Here is a 20,215-nt window from a genome sequence, read left to right as displayed (position 1 = left end):
GAAACTCTATTTCGGGGTGGGGGTGGGGTTGGGGGTTGGGGGGTAGAAGTACAGTCAAGGACAGATTTATTTTCTTGCCGGTCGCGGACAGATTATTTATTTTCAATATTTTCGAGGACAGCTTATCTTTTTCCAAAATCCGCCAGGCCGCTTTCTCAGAATCAAGAGGTGTATTTAAATATAGGCTTTACATTCTGTCCTTCGGTATTATTTATACTGTGAATACAAAATGTATGTATTGAGCTCCAATCGATAAAATTTGAACGTAAATGTACACGCCTTCCCTCTTTACTATCTCTTTCGAATACATGCGTACAGAGTGGACTCCATTTTTCAGCAGTAATTTGTAATAAATTGCTACAATCTAAGAATGCATGACCTGGATTGATACTGATAAATCCAGTTAATCATGCACTACTTTTTATACGCAAATATGAAAAAGGTAAAATATGTTATGGAATAAAATAATCATCTCAACTTCAATTTATCAAAATGCATACTGCTCTATTTTCAATTGTTTAAGATTTGTGCAAGAAATATTCGATAAAAGGACGATTGGACCGTCTGTCCCCTTTTATAAACCCGTTATACGTCGGTGATGTGTATTGCAGTTGACCGACTTTAGCGTGGGAGAGAAGCGACCTCGGTTACTTCCTTTGATGTGGTAACAATGTGACGTAGTATTTAAACTTCTCGACAAGCAAAGCGTCAGCACGTCACAAACAGTGAAATCCTTTAGGTCTAATGCAATTTGCTCTATCATGTATTCATTTCTTCTCTTATATGTGCAAATTCTTAAGCGCCCTTTTGCTAAGCTACGCCCTAATGACCACAAAGATCTACACATATATATTCTACATAACAAACGAATAAATTTTTGAACTAGTTAAATTGATGTACAAATATCTGTTTGTTGTAGATGTTTGACCTTATTCAGATGAATTCTGACTTTTGGTGATAAACAGGTTTTAAAAAATCGAGACGTTAATCTTTCTCTAAAGGAAATAACACACTTAAGCAGTTTTGAAGTTTCAATATGACAAATCTAGATTTGGGAAAATTGTCGTGAAGTACGCCAAGAAAAAAAGGACAAATATTGAAAATCCATTAATATATCTTGAGTCTATAAAGGCTATCAAAGAAACAAGTCAAAGCAATTGGCACTATTGACACGGACCGTAATCTCAACGAAACATGATGGTGTCGTTTTTATTTTAATTTAATTGATAATTTTCTTTAAAAAAAAAATGAAAAAAACATCGTTCATAAATTTCTAAAACCGCTACGGAAAATTAATCAACGATTGTTTATCAGACGTCCGATTCATTTCACAAATTGTTAAATAAAAACGCCATTAGCTGTTATCACAAACTTTGAAGCTAATTTCGGACATGTCAAGAACAATCTTCTGAATCTTATTTATAAAACAAGAAACCATCACAGAAGAAAATTGACCGACTACGAAGTGATCCGTTCGTCTGCAGTGGTCGCGACTGACTTTGAAGTAAACTGTAATTATAATCTCCTAAAAAAATCCAATCAATATGTAAAACTAGGAAAAGGGCAGCAAGTGGACGTATCTTGTTTCCCGAGCTCATCACATCCATTTTGTTTTATTTACAAGATTATGGCTTTTTCTTGTTTACTGTCAGACAACAAATAGCTTCTATACGTATTATAAGTCGAACGGCTGACTGGTCGAACTCTGGTTTGAATCCCTGCAAGCTCGATAGGCATTCCTGGCAGAACGGACATTTTGGTTATCAGATTACATTTTTAACCATTAAGTGACATCGTATACATGCAAGATTAACGGCCACTATAATCGCGATTTAGGGGCGATTTAGGGACGATTTAGGATGAATCTTACAACTAGATGCAATTCTAAAAGTAAAATTCGTATTTATAGTGTTATATATACAAATATTCAAATATGTGTATTCAAAATTGAATTTCGTTCATTACTTCTTCATGCATATAGGGAAAACCACATGTATATATATTACGGAATATCACAATGTTTCTATAAACTTATTTTGTAGACAATGCTTAACGTTGTGTAGCCGAAAAAATAATCTCTCTGAATGTTGGACGTATTATTTCATGTAAAGATTATGATGAGTGACATGAGTTACCAATGAGAGGATAAGACAGTAGTTATAAGCATGTTCAACCTTTGTGATGATTATATTGACCATTATTATGCTTCCTGTCAGTTTGTCTCTATATAATCAATACCCAACTATTTTCGCATAGTGTTCTAAGGATTTATATAGCGTAAGCATACTATGTCGAAATAGTGCACGGCTGTCTTTTCTAGAGAAAATGTTATTTGCACCCACGCTGGGGATCGAACTCACGATCAGGAGAACGTCAGTCCAACGCGTTACCGATTACGCCACAAACACCGCTACTTTACGGAATGTATTTTCAAATATATAAACGTAGTTTTTATACATTTGTCACAAAACAAGAAATAAATGAATATAATTTCTAAAAGACTGATATTATTGATAAGGATCTTAAAGATAAATTCTCTAACAAATAATCGAATTTATCAGTAACCAAAATTGCAACGTAACATGAACTGGTTCTTCGGAGTCAATAAAAGCTTTTTGATATAACGCTTGATTAAAGAATGTTCAAGAAAATTTTCATTTAGATTTAACGTCTGCAAACAGGTTTGGGATTGAGAATTTAATTAAATTGTCGTATGCAAACAACAGTCAGCATAATAATTATAATAGTGTTATTGTTTGGATGTACTATGCCGAAATAGTAGTCAGGGTTTGACACATAGTGCACTCGCCTCCGGCTCGTGCACCATGTGTCAAACCCTGACTACTATTTCGGCATAGTACATCCAAATAATAACACTATTATATAACTATGTTTCAGAAAATGAAAAGGATTTTGTAAATATTAAAATCAAAGACCATAATAAATATGACCAATCCAGATTCGTTACTGTCGGATTAATAACAACAGTAATGATTTGTTATAATTATAGATACACGCCGTACCTTTTGAAGGTTTTGTATAACCTATGAAGACTATGTACTTACAATAAGATGAACTTCATGATCAAAGTGTAAACCAAGTGAATATTGTCTGTAATTAAGTCGGCTTATACAGTGGGGTCATCAATTCTCATAGAACCGAATGTTATCAACATCGGCCTGGGAGCAAATTACAACAATACATTAATATGTAATATTTACAAATTCACAGTATTTTTCTGGAAAACCAATATTTTGTGCATAAACGCTCGGCAATATGTATCAGACCACTGCCCAGATATATTACACATGAGGATCTATCGTCATTATTTGACAGCAAACAGTTGTCCCCGGACAGGCCTCTTTGCATTACTCTTCAATATACTGAACCAATATGGTTTTTGAGGTTGTGGACGAAGAAACACTTGAGATAAGAATGACGCTATTCTTTCGAAAAGCAGTTGTCTTATCCTCTAGATCCATCATTTGGCTAATTACAGATTTCATTTGAAATTGATTTTCCTTAGCTTTGATCGATTTTGACTTCTTTAGAGAAGTTTAATTAACGATGCTTTAAATTCTCCAGTAACAGTTCTTGAAGTCATAACTGTTCAACTAGAATGTTTTTGACAAATGACAGGCTATTCAAGGATCTTGTTAGCAAGAAGTTTTAGTTCTTAATTAATGGCTGTCTAACGGTCGAAGAGCTATATAATTAGTATTGAAACAATGACGAATGTTGGGAAGGAAAATTGAACCTATTAATAATTTGCTTCAAGGTCTCGTGTCCTTGACCTGGCAAATCGCTCCATGTCGTCTGTAGCTATAGTTCTCAAAGTGAGTACATTTTCTCTAGCCGTGATTACAGATAGACGTGTCATTCCGAACTGACGGAAAGCTATACTACAAGTTCTTCCATGTCTCATCAATTTTTTTGAGATGATTGATTTAGCTTCTGTAATGAAGTACATCTGTCGATGCGCGTCATTTGCACCAACACTGAGGTTTTCGTTTGCTACACCGCGCGAATGCTCGAGTAAAAACATGGGTGGAACACACTCGCTTACATAACGTACGCGAGAGGTAGCAAAGAACTATGTCATTAATAAAGCAATTCTGCTATTTGTATCGGCACACATCAGTTGGTTATAGTTTGTCATAATTACATTTTTGCTGGTATCACTTCCAACGAGCTTACTATGATTAAGGTGCCGATATTTGCCAAAACGCTTACCAGGGCAGTTTGCTTCTTGTATTAATTGAAGATCTTTCATCATTAACAGTGCAATACACAAATTTAGAGATTGAAAAAATCCAAAAACAGATAGATTATTTGATAAGTATATACTGATGTAGTACATCTATAAAGCCCCGGATTTCATTTACATTTTGTCCTCCGGGGAATTCTACCATTCTGGCTGTGTTAAATAAACGCCAATATCATTTTAACTGATTCCACCAAAATGCAATGTTGGTTAAAACAATTTAATGATGCTTTATCGTACCCATCTGCTGATTCCGAGAATGTTCTCCGTGAAAAACGAAAGCGACTCTCCCACCACAAGCAGCAATGGGACATGAATGAAGTTTAATATTTTACATGGAGCGGTCAATTTATTGAGAACTTCGGTGCTTGTCATGAACCACTGATTTTGAGGTGATTACATTTCTTTGCCTACGGAAACAAATGAAGCCTCTCCTTGGCCTGATAATCTCGTGATCCATGGACATGGGATTTCTCCTTATCAAGAATTAACTGTATACAGCGCTCCTACCAACCACAAAATATACCCAAACAAATCTGATACCATGCAATATTACTCAATAATTTAGAAATTGGCCCCTTCTACGTGGGCATACTGCTTCTGTCAGAAAAACCCGAAATAGGTAGATCTGTAAACAGATGTACTTTGACAGGAAACTTTGTAAAGAGTGCAGAATGTAGGTGTGGCGGTCAATAATTCTGAAATGTTGATATGCATAAATACAAGAGGAAACCAATTTAAATTGACAACATGTTTGTCATACTAGTGGTTGTTTAAGTGAAATATTACGGCATTATCTGGTCGAAAAAGATGGTGATCTTTCATACGATAAAAATCCAAATGTATATCAGCTCGTTTGAATTTGTCAGAATTGAGTTCCTTTGTGCCTGCAAGCGAATCTTTCAACTAAGGCAATTGGCTGATCCTATAAAAAGTAAACTTGAAAGACGTATTTGCTGCCAATAATAAAAAACAAATGTATTTAGAGAAAGTGTTGTAATTTGTCATTAAGGAATTCTCGTTGTTTCTTTTACCGTAAAACAATCCATCTAAACTATGTGTTAGAGCGTAGAATATTGTATGAAAAGTATTTGAACATATTTTTAAACAAATGTGAATGAATTGATTAATTTTGCTTGTTCGATCGAGTATTATGTCGGAAAAATACCAAGCCTGAAACTGGTAAGATAAAAATACACGTACCAAGTGGTTTCAAGAAAAGAACCTTGAAAGATCTTAATTGGAACAAGACCTGGATGGTACTCTGGCATCTCCATAACCCGTTATCAGCAGGCATACCTAAGATGACTGTACACCGTGACGGAAACAAATTCGACAATTACGAGCTACTGATTGCATTGTCACTCCAAGGCTAATGGAACTGAACAGACCCGAAACAACCGAACACGCATGACGTATTGATATAACCCAATACACATGGAATTAACAAAACAAGGCATCCCAAAAAACGACAGTGTTACATAGTACCACAAAAACCATACTATGAGCGCTTTAAAGTGCCTTGACGTTGCAAAAAACAAAAGTAATAAAATTGAAATGAATGAAAATAAATCAGTGCCAGCTAAGATAAAATTTCCACAACAATTGTCCAAATAGTATATATATTTGCTCTGACTTAGTCGAAAGAAAGAAACTGTGCTGTACGATCAAAGATATTGGGGATGGTTGTAGAAAAATTCATAAAAGACTGGGCAACAACAACATGGCGTTTATATTACACTGCGGGGGAGAGAGCTCACCAATGTCAATGAGGAATGCCAAAGCAAACCTCATCTGCATATAAATATATAAGGCGGTCAACTGCAATTGTCTGCATCATCTATCCCTTTCCTTGCCAGGTCGATGATCTCATACTCACAAAGCATTTCATGTGCATCAAAGCAGTTTTCTTGCTTAAGTGTGATGGTTTAATCAGTTACATCTTTATTATGCAAATGGCTATCAGATAGCGAAAATATCTCTTTGAATACATTTTGCTCAGGAAGAGGATAAAAAGAGTAATTATGTGTACAAGCTTAAAATAATCATGGCCACATGCAGCTTATGGCGTTGTGGAATACCTTGAAACTAAGGCAAAAATAAAGTTAATCCGATATATTGTAATGAAAGACAATATATGGTGTTATTTTGACCATTGTCATACCAGAGGAAATGGTAATCCTTTTTAGAGAACAAGACACCACACATGTCAATAATTGTTATTCAACATCCCCTTTAGATGAAAGAGCAAACACATAAGCAATAACATATGGTTTGATTTACATATCGCAGTTCTAACGTTATTTTCTGTCTCTTGTGCTAAAATATTGCATGTAAAACGCAGAAAAAAAACAAAGAACGGAGGGACGGACGATTAATAAATTTCAAAGAAGCATGCAAGTGGGATCTCTTACGGAAATTCCATATCTTTAATCTTTCCAGAAGAAACGAACTTAGGAAGCATAAATTAATACCTACTTGTGTCGATCAGTGGCATAAGAGTTTCCTACGGCAAAAACGTGAACACTTTTTTTCCCTACAAAGTATAAGAAGTTACGAGTCCATCTTCATGGCCGCGCGGCAGAATCTGGCAACCAGTGACAATGTTTTGATTTGGCGAGATGTCGGGAACTGTACTATACTACTAGTCAGGTAATTGCTATACGTTCTAAGAATAGCAATATTAGCGATTCACTGCCGCGTGACAGAGCTTTCAAAACAAACAGAGTTTCGGGTAGATTTTTCCTCTCGCCATGTTCCAAAGGACCAGATCACATAAATATTGTTCATAATCCTTTGTATAACGTACAAGGAAATTAAACAGAGCTACAATGCATGATTCCATTGGGATGTGGCAGGGGATTAGTTATTATAGAGATACCATGTGTTCTAGAGCCAGAAGCAAAACGTCAGAGAACATGGTTAAGTAAAAAAAAATGAAAGGGGGTTATGGATGAAATAATGGACATTTACAAATTCTTTACATAGAACTACATATATAAGAATGAATTAACAATAACATTATACAAAATATTTTAAGTGTAATTTAGTTTGTATGTCAATACGAATTCTGAAAAAAATATTTTCCCCCATGAAAAATGGTAAAGTTTCTGAAGTGCACGTAGGAAATTGTATTGTACCATCACATTTAAAGAGCCCTAATGTATAACATAACCTGTTTCTACTTAATGACACAAGTTTTAACCCACACTAAAATTGTAACAAGAGACTACAATATATTAACCAAGTGTCGAAACAAGTTTCCTTCATTTGCCACCAAGCTGAACTGAAGTGCAATCCAGTAGTACAAAACCAATTAACTAATTATTAGATTTCTGTTCATTACCTTCCATCAATAATCGACCATATTGGTCTGTACGTATGTAAATAGTCAGGAATCTGCGCACATTGTTACATTGAAATTAAAGGTTTTTTTGCGTTCCTTTGGTTGCATTATATAGCTGTTAAAATCATTTCGAATTGACTATATGTTGGGATTACAAAACATTTCGCAGATCGAAGTCATTATAATAAATGAATAGACCACGTATTTATATATTCTAGGGAAATATTACTTACTAATTTATTTACAGAGTGAAAGTCTATATAATATAAACAGGATGAAGAAGCAAATAATTATCGTATTAATAGATGCGTTCGATTCGCGGAATGACTTCAGAATGCGCAAAGATAATTGAAAAATATCCAGTTATGTTTTGCTTTAATCGAAATCTCATCAGTTCTTCTTGATGTTTTTCATTTTTTTTTCTTCTTCAAAACCCTGCATTTTAAGACTGACATCCAAAGAATAAAAGCTAACCTTGATGTTAAGAAAGTTTACTACAACAAAGCCTTCTATAGGTAGAGAAAGTTTGATAAACGTATGCAACTTCTTCGTAAGAAATCAAGTGTGTCCAATTGATGCAACTTATTAAGTTAACCCCAATTTACAAATGTGTAGAGTAGGGATTCTAGGTAGATTTTTTTTTTTTTGCTTTCATGTTTTTTACGTATATATTACAAATAATTTTTTTTATATATATTATAAGCAAAATTTGAATTCTGAATAGATAAGTATTCAACTGTACAAAAATCTTAAAAGGTAAGGTGAATTTTCCAACACACAATGCTTTATACAATTCAAAAGTAAATTTTGAATTTCTTAGGACCATCATCATTAACAGAATTACTAATTAATTCAACTACTGTACAAAGTACATGTAATTATTACTTAAGGGGGGGGGGGTGGATGGTCATGGCCATTTTTACACTATTTAAATCTCCTGGAAAAGAAGAGTTCTGTGTGAAAATGCAGGAAATTGCATCAAATATGATAGCTTGAACATGTGGGTTTTTTCCTTCATAAAAAATCGTTTATGGCTAAAAAATCATATTTTATATTTTTAGGTAGATCTGTTGGTAATTTGTCGACCACCCAGACTCCTTAAAGCAGTCAACTTAAGAGTAGCCAGTAAAAACAGCAGACATCAACCATTACTCTAATGGCGGTCAATCGTAGAGAGCAATGAAGCATAAGTGTCACAAAAGCTAAGTCAGTCAAACATAGAGAGAAGTGAAACATCTCAGAAGTTAGGCAATAGAGTCATGAAATGCTTTATAATAAAAGTAGACTTGTAGTATTGCGATGCATAAAGGGTGTGCTGCTGAAACATGACCAAGGACTTTAAGCCGGGCCGATTCTTGGTAGGTCTGAAAACAATCAACAGTACATACATGTATAATACCGTCAGACTATTATGATTAAAAGTATAACTTAGAGAGTAACATCATCATGTTTACATATTTGTTCTGTTCTCTGTCTCAGAGAATTTTTTATCAGTCAGTTTCAAAATTACCCAAAATTTGAGGATGGAGAAATGCTTTACTTTTATCGAAAATCGTCTTCACAATAAGAAAAAGTTCAAGAAGATGGGTGCTTACTTGATAATGAGGAAAATACAGAAGCGTGAACATTTACTGTGTAATTGTAAATTAAAAATAAATCCAAAACATCAATTTCTGCTTCATTCAGATATGTAAAAGTACACGGTGCCTGACGTTGCAGTTGGTCCGGCATTTAGCAGCAACATATCACGTGATCTAGACCCAAGACATCCACTTATTGACAAATAATACAAATGAGACGGCCTGTGATTCTCTCTGGAGTTACCATACAACGGACAAGGAAAACTATAAATGTCCAAAAGATTTATAGCCGAGTTACACAATATTTCACACCCCATTTACAGACTTTGAACAATGAATGCAGAAGAGTGCGGTTCAGTTTACACATTTTGATATATGTGATGAAACGGATGCTTTTTAGAACTGTGAATCGATTCAAATATTTGGTTGTAATCTTTCATCGGCTTATATAACTTTGATATTAATTTAAATAAATGTGATGATTAATATTTCATTTGTCATAACTGATACTGTCATGTCGAGTGCATACACTGTATATCTTCACTAATACGACAGCAAGATTTTAAAGACAAAAAAAAATAAATTAAATTAAAAAAAACAATGTACTACCGATAGAATTACTAGTTCCGGTACTATTAGAACGTTTTATTTATACATTGTCTTTTAGGTAGTATTTTTTTTTATTTTCCATGATTCTCTGGCTCTTAAAGTAGAAATATACCAATATATTGTCTTCCCACAATTTTTTATTAAAATAGAAAAATTGGTCAAATTTTCTATTTTAATAAAAATTTGTGGGAAGACAATATCTAAATCCTTACCCATAGGGTTCTCAAAACAGCAGGAATATTATTGTAAGCGTTAGGTAACTATATAAAAAGAACCAGATTTATACTGCCAAAAAAGTTAAGGAATAATAACAGCGATTTTCCCAGTTGATTGTGCATTGGTGAGAGAGACTGACACAAATTTGAAATAGGGAGTCCATATCATCTTGTCATACACACGATAAGTGTCGTGGCAAATAGCATGAAAACACGAACATTATTCTCGTTTTTCTTCCATCATCAATCATACAACGATCACGGATACGGACATCATTCAAGCTTACTGTAAAATTTTGTCTACTAATTACCAAGCAAGTAAGCAGATGCCGCTTTGGGATGATAAATGAAATATTCTTTTTTATATCATCGGTGCCAGAGGTTTCTGTAATGTATGTTTGTCGCGAGAGTGTCTCTAGCATGTAATTTTGGAAACAATTCTGAAATAGCTCCATTCTATTTTAAAGTACGAATCACGTGACAATATATTTATTAAATTCTTCAACCCCCCCCCCCAAAAAAAAAAATTAAAAAACAATTAAACAAACAAACTATTCGAGGGCAAATCAGAGTTATTTGATATAGAATATGTCCAATATGAATCACACGACAATATGATTATTAAATAACAGAAAACTCATCCCACCCCACCCCACCCCCAAAAAACAAACAAACAAACGATTGAAGAGCAAATCAGACTTCTTTAATCTTAATATTATAATTAATGGGAAATATGCAAGATTACAGTTTCTATAAATGAATATCTTAATGAGTTGTAAAATTAATCATACACTTACGTTATGTGCAATGCCTGTAATCATCCTATTGACTGGTCCCGTCACAAAAATTATCTATCATACATCTTTTCATCTGTTCACATAAACAAATACTTTAATCGTCTCGCAAAAGTGAGAAAATATAGATATGCATGTCGCCAACTATAGAAAGAGTTCAAGCCCAGATAATTGCATTATCCTTGAGAGCTTTCATTCCACTCAATTCAGCGGGGGATGATGTGAAATGGTTACCGCCAAATAGTGGTTTGTGGAGCATGAATGTCATGAATATTTTATTGATACAATTGCATATTTAAACGGATTAAGAAGCCAATATACATGCTTACAACGATGATGTCAGAGTGAATTTTGTGGCCAAATGGCCTAGCAAAATAAATGAGAGAAGCCAAATCTTTCCGATTATCGATCAAATGAGATTTATTCTTTCTCAATGAAAGTTTGAAAATACGAATTACTGTAAATGTGAACGCCACCTCTTGTCCAAAACAACATGCATAGTAAAAATGTCAATGCAAAAAGGGAGAAATCTGATGGCCTTGAATTTATCAAAGGGTCATGGGAAAATACTTTTTACCACGGCTCTTTGATAAGTTCAAGGACAGATCTAAACTATGACACTTAAATTAGAACATGATTCCTTTGCTGTAAGATGCAGTATGCTTTTCAACATTTGCTGGAATCCCAAAATTGTAGAGCAGAACTTCCCACATAACGGATGAATTGCTATATTGCAAATGTTCCCCATGGGGGAAGTTCGATCTGCTATATAGCAAAAATTCCGCATAGGACAGGGACATAGCCACGATCGGTTTACCCAACGATTTGGTAAGAATTAAAAAAATAATTCCATTTTCATTATTCACGATGCACTTCGTCAGTCCAAAATCTGAATTAATTTTTGTTGTCAGTTATGTACAAATTACGGTTCTTCTGTTTTGTCAGGTCACATAAACAAGGTCCAGTGCCTTTTAACGTTTGTTCGGCACAGATAAATGGCTGTAAGCATTAAATGATAGAAAATAGCTCAGAAAAAAATTAGATCGTTTAACAGAGTTTAATCATAATTCGGATATAATTTTAATTGGGGCAAAATCTATATCGCAAACATCCATGCTATAAAGAGGGCAATGTTTGCTATTATTATTTATATATATATTTATTATTATTTAAAGAAAAGTTTTAGATCTGTATTAACAAAATTAAGGATCAGTGCCCATCCATTGTATATTGAAACGGGCAGATACTGTAAACCCCCTATTCCTAGAGAAAAACGTTTATGCTATTCATGTAAATTATTTATTGAAGATGAAAAACATTTTGTTCTATACTGTTCAAAGTATGACCAATTTAGATGCAATTATACTGATATATTTAATGTAAACACATATACTAGTGATAATCCCATTAGAAAAATTGTCAATCCTACAAATATTACAACTGCTAGAAGGATATGTTGTTTTTTGAAAAAGTGCTTTGACACCAGAAAAGAAAATCAGCAATGAATACTTAGAGATATGTGAATATACTCTACATTATTTTGTTCAACTCACATTTGTCATTTTGTATATGTATGTATTATTCTTGTTAATTCGTTTTATGTCATGACTGTATGCCGACATGGTAATTGTCAATAAAGTGAATTGAATTGAATTGAATTATTAAGCAATCATTCCAAGGGGAGGGGAGGTGCAATATTGCATTTCTTCCGTAGGGGAATTCGGATTCAATTTTAATTGGGGCAAATCTATATTGCAAACATCCATGCTATAAAGAGGGGAATGTTTGGTATAAAGCAATCATTCCAGGGGAAGGGGGTGCAATATTGCATTTCTTCCGTAAGGGAAAGAGTTGATATATTGCAAATAATTCGGGGGAAGTTTTACTATGCAACAAATTTTCCCCTGTGAATTTCTGTAAGGGGGGACCCTTCCTATAGAAAATCGGTCAAACCATGCAGCACTAGGTTCTGAATACAATGTTAAGTAGTTTATTGTGATGGCGTGCACAGTAGAGGAAAACACCGTCTCTGGTATAATTATAAAAGTGCTAAATGTAATTTTATACTTAATCAATTATGCCTTTTAATTGTTAACCACCAGACGTTCTAAGATTTGACAAACAAATAAATTTAAAGAATAATTGAACATTTAATGTTAACAAAACATAGATCTTATTACAACTTTAAAACAAAGAACAGTTATTTTTTTTTTAAATTTCAATTTGAAATGAAAACAAATATTAATTACTCACCTTTAAGGAAAACAACAATTGAGACCGCGCCAACTAGATGCTATATCCTGGTCTATCCACGATACCGGTTTGCTTAGCACCATATGTTGTCTCGGAGGACAATAGGAGAAGCTTTGATAAAGTGTATGTCGATACACGGGTTAGTAATCATTAATACATCAAAACTTCCACCAATTGTCCATGTGTGCCATGTTTTAGTGTGTCCCTCCGAACCGCATCGCGCTCAGACAAAATTGATGCGAGGTTTGTTCATCCTATAATAATATAACGATTTTGGTTTGTCTGTCATTTTGATTGCACGAGTGACATTTGTATAAAAATGATCAACTATGAAGATACTGACATATAGGGAGAAATAGTGTATAGCTTTAAGGGAGATCCTTACAACATCACATCATGGTTGTAATTAAATACAGCATATATTCCGCTCCGATCAAATTAATAATTGTATATATATCTTCTTAATCATTTGGTTAGTAAAATCCATAGTTATTTTATGTGTAGATGTAGGGATAGTTTAATGAAAATAACTGTTTCATAATTATTAATTCAAAATTTTACAGTGACCTTTTGTTAATTCATTCATGTCCTTTGCAAATGTTCAATTGTTTGGTGCTGATAGTGAGCAATTGCTAGCTTTAGGGGTATGTCATACAGTCTTACCGGAAAAGTCGTTGACTATCATAGTTTATTTGCTTAAAAAAAATAACCAAAGAAAATAAAACAAATATAGAATAGTTAAGATGTTTACCAATTAAGGATATCTGCTTCTCAGCCAGGAAAGATAACTTTTAAAATGATTATTTCATTTTAAAGGTCTAAAAATGAAGCTTGAAATTTAAAATCTTTTCGTGCAACAATTTTCATTTCATAGATCTCAATATGATTCTAGGTTATGTGGAGTCTTAGTAACGGTCTTGTATAAAAGTTGTTAATCTGGCCTTGGGTATCAATGTTAATTACATGTAGCATGATATGAAATTAGAAGTGATCTGTGATATCTTCGTTGCAATGATAGCGAAAGCTTTTTATGCCCCCTTAAAGATTCGGGGGTATATAGCTTTTGCCCTGTCCGTCCGTCTTTCTGTCTGTCTGTGTGTCTGTTTGTCCGCAAAAACTTTAACATTGCCCATAACTTTTGATTAGCTGGAGCTATGGCTTTCATATTTCACATGTGTATTCCTTGTGAAAAGACCTTTCTTTGGGTACCATCATATTTGACCTTTTGACCTTGGCGTTTGACCCAGTTTTGCAAAATTTAACTGAACGTTAACCTTGGCCATAAGTTTTGAACGGTTGGGCTACGGCTTTCATACTTCACATGTGTAATGCTTGTGACAAGACCTTTCTTTGGATACCAACAAATTTGACCCTTTGACCGTTGACCTAGGAGTTTGACCTTCTTTTGAAAAACTTTAACCTTGGCCTTAACTTTTGAATGGTTGGTGCTAGGACTTTCATACTTCACATATGTAATCCTTGTGACAAGACCTTTCTTAAGATACCAACAACTTTGACCCTTTGACCTTGACCTTGGAGTTTGACCTACATTTGAAAAAATCTAACCTTGGCCTTAACTTTTGAACGGTTGGTAGTACGGCTTTCATTTTTCACATGTGTATCTCTTGTGAGAAGGCAATTCCTTGGGCATCATTAATTTTCACCATTTGACCTTGACCTTGATGTTTCACTTACTTTTGAAAAACTTTAACCTTTTCCATATATATTTCACAGGTATATTCCTCGAGACAAGACCTTATTTTGAGTACAAACATATTTGATTTGCATTTGAGAAAGTTTAACCTTTGTTATAAGTTGCCATACGGGGGCATCAGTGTTTCACAAACACATCTTGTTTACGCTATGCATTATATAACAAGTGAAGTAAATAGAACTAAAATACTGTTTTAAAAACAAATATATTTGTTGATTAATTTTCAATAAAAAAGTGCATAGCTGGTGCTATTATTCGCGTTTCCTGAAAACAGATCTGAGATTTGATAATTCTCCCAATATAATATGATTAATTATAATGATGATCTTTGAAGAAATTCCATGGATAAACACATTACTTTGTGAGTCAGAGACATTTTTGTGAGCATTTTCAATAAATCAACTACTGATTTTCAGAATCTGAGGTTTTCTGGACTTTTTAAGGCACCTGGATTCACTCTTGTACCATACTGCTATCCATTTTCATCCGCGTTCAATTATTTTTTTTATATTTCGGACTAAAATGAATAGCAGTAGTGGAACTTGGTAAATAATGTGTACTAAGAATTGTGGTCAGTAGCTTTCAGGGCATCCTCACAATGTCAAGGTTTTGTGATTTCGGAACTCCACACAAACCCTTGACATAAGTCGCTACATGTAACTAGTCACAAATCCTACAATATCGACACTTTCCATTTAAAGACGAGTCATATTTGTTTTCAAAATTTACCTACAATAAAAGCTGTTTTCTGATTGGTTCCAGTCCTAGATCAGGAACAAATGAAATAGTAGCTTTCTAGCCCAACTTTTAAATAGCGACTTATGTCAAGGGTTTGTGTAGAGTTCCGAAATCACAAAACCTTGACATTGTGAGGATGCTTTCAGGGTCTTATTGGTTGAGGTGCAATGATCTTTGGCATACTGTAACTGTATTGTCTGTTCATCATACAAAAAAGATCTATGTTTTTGAAGTAATATGTTCTGGTGTAAAGGTCATGGCTAAGGTTAAAGATTTTGAAAGTCAAACTTCAAAGTAAAGGCCATGACGTAAACACATCAGAGTGCATTCTGAAAGCTCTTATCATAAATAATGCACTTGAGAAAATAAGAAATTCCTGTCTCCTCTGGTGCAAAAATTATAGCCAAGGTTTTGAAAGTATCAAAGTTCAATTAAGGTCCTAAGGTAACTAGAAATTTGCCCATAGGACATGAATGTCCCATTCAAGGTACATTTGTATAGCAACAGTTAAAAAGAAATGTACCTTCCTTTGGTCTGAGATTAATTCATCCCATGTATTATCTAAGAGCTAATAAAGTCTTACTGTATCAAGTTCAGTAAGCAAATTTACATCCTTTACGTATGGATGGCAAAAATGCTGTTACAGAGATTATCAATGTATGGTGTTTTCTAAAGTAATCCTTTATGGAATTAAATTAGATGAACTAAGAGCAAAATGAGCAAAACAAAATGTGAAATTCAAGGGCATAGGAAAGGTCAAGGTCAAATTTTTTGACACTTTAATTTCTCTCACCATGCATTATGTATCAGTATACAAAGTTTGGTGAAAATATCTTGACCAAATTGTATCAATATACAAAGTTTGGTGAAAATATAGACCATTTGTATCAGTATACAAAGTTTGATTAAAAATATCTGGAACACTTTTTTCAAACTTATGTATAACCGCAAAATGAAGGAAAAGTTAAGTCATTAGAAAGGTCAAGGTAAAAAATAATGACACAGTTGAATTGCTCTCACCAATGTGTATCTGGAAGTGGCATGTTTCTGCCCCCTCTATGGAAGATATTTTCCTATAGATTATGTCGACATGCAAGATAATTATGTCAGCATGCAACATAAATGTCAACATGCAACATAACTATCAAGACATGCAAGAAAAAATGTAATCAATGAGGAATTTGAAAAATTTTCCAAAATTATCAAATATCGTCACACGTGACTTCCAACATGCTAGATGCAACTTATTTATGTAGACATGCAACTAATGTTGACATGCGAGATAAATATATTGACATGCACTTTTTAATGTCGACATGCAAGTTATTTATGTTGACATGCGAGATAAATATGCTGACATGCAACTTGTTTATATCGACATGCAACTTATTTATGGTGACATGCAAGATAATTATGCACACATATAACATAACTCTGGTACATTTTTAAAAATTTAAAATGTACTACATATATAAATTTCCAGGAAAGTTATTATTACCGCTGCCTTAGGATATAGATTTTGTGCCATAACTTCTTGCATGTTTGTTCGGGAATCAAATCTGCACCCGCCAGTCATTAATTCAATCCTGGAAACTTCATTTCTTATATATCTCTTTGTATATTCTTTACATAGAAGGTCATCTTTTTTCTTTTATAGTTACTATTTTGTACTGCTGACGGTGTCGTAAGATTTTGATTTGGACTTATGTTGTTGTTTGAGTATTTCCAACACATCCATGAATTAATTACCCGGGTTGAGTCATCACGACTGGTAATGGCGGGACGTAGTGCTTAAGGATATTTCCACAAATTTTGAGAGAAAAAAAATCAGTTTTTTTTACTTTTCCATAAAAAAATTATTTTATTTCCACAAAATATCATAATCATATCTTACATTGCACTTGAACATGTCAACATACTTCTTTCGTATGTCAACATAAATAAGTTGCATGTTGCCATTTTATCTCGCATGTCAACATAAATAAGTTGCATGTCAAAATAAATAAGTTGTGTGTTGACATTAATATGTTGCATGTCAACATATTTAGCTCGCATGCCAACATATTTATCTTGCATGTCCATGTAAATAAGTTGCATGTCTACATAAATAAGTTGCATCTAACATGTTGGAAGTCACATATTTGATATTTTTGGAAAAAAAATTCAAATTCCTAATTGATAGTTATGTTGCATGTTGACATATTTATATTGCATGTTGACATAAATATTCTGCATGTCAACATAGTCTGTAGAAAAATAAGGCAGAAATATGCTACCATAGTATCTTAATATATGAAGTTTGATTTCAAAAAAATCAAAAGTGATTTCAGTGTCATTGGAATGGCAAAGTCATAAGGAAGATCAAGGATGGAAAATTATGACACAACTGAATTGTGTCACTATATGAGTTTTGATAAAAATATTATGAACAGTTTCTTCTACATGCAAAATATGTAATAGTGAGGTCAAGGTCATAGGGAAGGTAAAGGTCAGAAAATTATGAAACAGTTTGGATAATTCTCATCAATAGTTATTTGTGTGTGTATGAATTTTGGTTAAAATGTCTTTGAAGTTTCCTTGAAACTGAGCTAATTGTAAAGTGTGATGGACGGACAGATGGAAGGACAGAGAGATGGAAGGTTGGAAGACGGACAAGAAAAAACATTATATGTCCCAGGCATATTCATGGCAGGACATAAAAAAATATTGGTACATTTGGAAGGTCTTGTCGCAGGTAATGCACATGAAAAATATGAAATATCTCTTAAAAGTGCAAAAGTTATGGCCATGGTTTAAAGTTTAGAAAAGGAGGTCAAACCTCAAGGTCAAGGTGATAAATCATAGTATATTCAGAAAGGCCTTTTCACAGGTAATGCACATGTGAAATGTCTCTTCAGTTGCAAAAGCTAAGGTTAAAGCTTTTCAAAAGTAGGTCAAACTTTAAGGTGAAGGTCATGAGGTCAAAAATCATAGTGCATTTGGAAAGGTCTTGTCATAGGTAATGTACATGCGAAATACAAAAGCCCCGTCATTGTCTCATTCAGAAAGTTGTGACCAAGGTTTAAAGGAGATGGGGACTTCAAGTATTTCATGGCAGATGCGAATGTTAAGTCATAAAAATGCATTTTTTAAAATATAGTGGGTCTTTGCTCCATGTTTTTGTTAACCAAAAAATGTATATTTTTACGCAAACTTTGAAGATGAACTTTCAAAAAAGTAAAATGGAGAGAAGACCCACTCATCTCGAAAAATTTTGTTATAGTATGAGAAAATGATCCTTTTTGCCCTCTTTGGTGTGTTTACCGGTATGCTATTTCATAACCTAATAATTTCAACCTTTGTGAGATTTTTTGCAAATTATTGAGATTTTACATAACGTATACTTTAATGCTAGATTGAATATCAAAGAAAATTTTGTTTTAATTGAGATTAAATTTTTCACCTTCATGTTTGGCGTACTATAGGCACTTCGCCCATCTTGTTCGCCCATCTTATTTTTAAGTATGACAAACTTCGAGCTAGGTGAAGGTCATAAGGTCTAAAATCATTGTATATTCGGAAAAGTATTGTCACAGGTAATGCGCTTGTGAAATTTGAAAGTCCTCATCTTCTCTCATTCAAATGTTATGGCAGGCACAAATGATAGATGAATGGTATTTAATGTCCTCTAGCTTTCACAAAAGGGACAAAAGTGGAAAATATGATATGTAATAGAGGATAGATGGCAAACAGTCTTCGATCATAAAAAATCCTTCAGCATTTGGCTCAGATGTACACACATAACTCAGGAGCACTAGCTGTGTTACATTCAGGTTACTGTTACGGCCTATGGACCTCTCTTTTCTTGTGTTTCCGGGCAGGGACTTGAGACTTAGCATGATGATTTACAGAATACTCAATCAAGCTCTGAAAGATAGAGCCCCATTACTTTTCACACTTTTGGACCAATGAAACCAAAAATAATTCGTAATACAATTTTCTGTATTTTCCTTCGTCTTGCTCCGAGATCATTATTTGATACCGAGTACATGTATTGAAATTTATTTTGATTCTGTCCCATATTTAAATGAATTTTCATTGCAAAGAGAGATAATGCTTACAAATGTTTAGCGATACTGTTACAAAATCTGTCCTTTCAAATGATACAGCCTTCCATTTTGAGTGTATTGTAATACATTTCACTAAATTTTATTAATATTCATTTTTATTCCTGCCTTTTTCATTTCGAATAGTTTTCTTTTATATTCTGACTGTAAACATAAGATTAAATAAATGATCATTAGAACATTTAGGTTCTTTTCCCAACAAGTGGTGTGATTTGCAGTCTATTATTACTTATTAGGTTTGTTACTGGCTGTCCTCAGAAACAATCTCATAGATGGCGAGGCGGAGCCAAGTTTGTTACTGGCTGTCTACAGAAATATATCAGGTCGATCAATCTCATAGACGGTGAGGCAGAGCCGAGCCGTCTATGAGATTGATCAACCTGATATATATTTCTTTAGACAGCCAGAAACAAAGCTAGTACGTGTTTTTTTTCTCGAGGATCATAGCATGAGAGACATAAACACAAGTTTAACGTTTATCAAAAGGGGTGAGGAGGACCATAAAAAAATGACAAGGAAAACTACTTAACTTGGGAGGGGTTCGATTTATTCTCTTAGTTGCTGGGAATTTTTGAATGCAATAACATAGCACACTT

At 33.8% G+C, this 20,215-nt stretch overlaps 2 protein-coding genes across 3 annotated transcripts in view; both read right to left on the bottom strand.

The window, feature by feature from the left end:
- Nucleotides 1–6,870, bottom strand: part of LOC133205801 (small conductance calcium-activated potassium channel protein-like) — a 29,261-nt gene extending 22,391 nt beyond the window's left edge. Inside the window, exon 1 of one of the 2 annotated variants that reach the window (XM_061341681.1) lies at nucleotides 6,739–6,870. The gene's annotated coding sequence lies outside the window, so the exon portion shown is untranslated. The remainder of the gene's footprint in view (nucleotides 1–6,738) is intronic. The other variant, XM_061341680.1, reaches the window with a different exon arrangement.
- Nucleotides 1–20,215, bottom strand: part of LOC133206389 (E3 ubiquitin-protein ligase TRAF7-like) — a 324,928-nt gene that overhangs the window by 256,415 nt on the left and 48,298 nt on the right. The window lies entirely within an intron of this gene.

This window comes from Saccostrea echinata, unplaced genomic scaffold (assembly GCF_033153115.1).
Source record: "Saccostrea echinata isolate AGI-Se365-2 ecotype Australia unplaced genomic scaffold, CSIRO_AGI_Sech_v1 ptg000054l, whole genome shotgun sequence".
NCBI classification, from domain to species: domain Eukaryota; kingdom Metazoa; phylum Mollusca; class Bivalvia; order Ostreida; family Ostreidae; genus Saccostrea; species Saccostrea echinata.
Note: the sequence above shows the minus strand (reverse complement) of the source record. Positions and strands in the feature narration are given on the sequence as shown.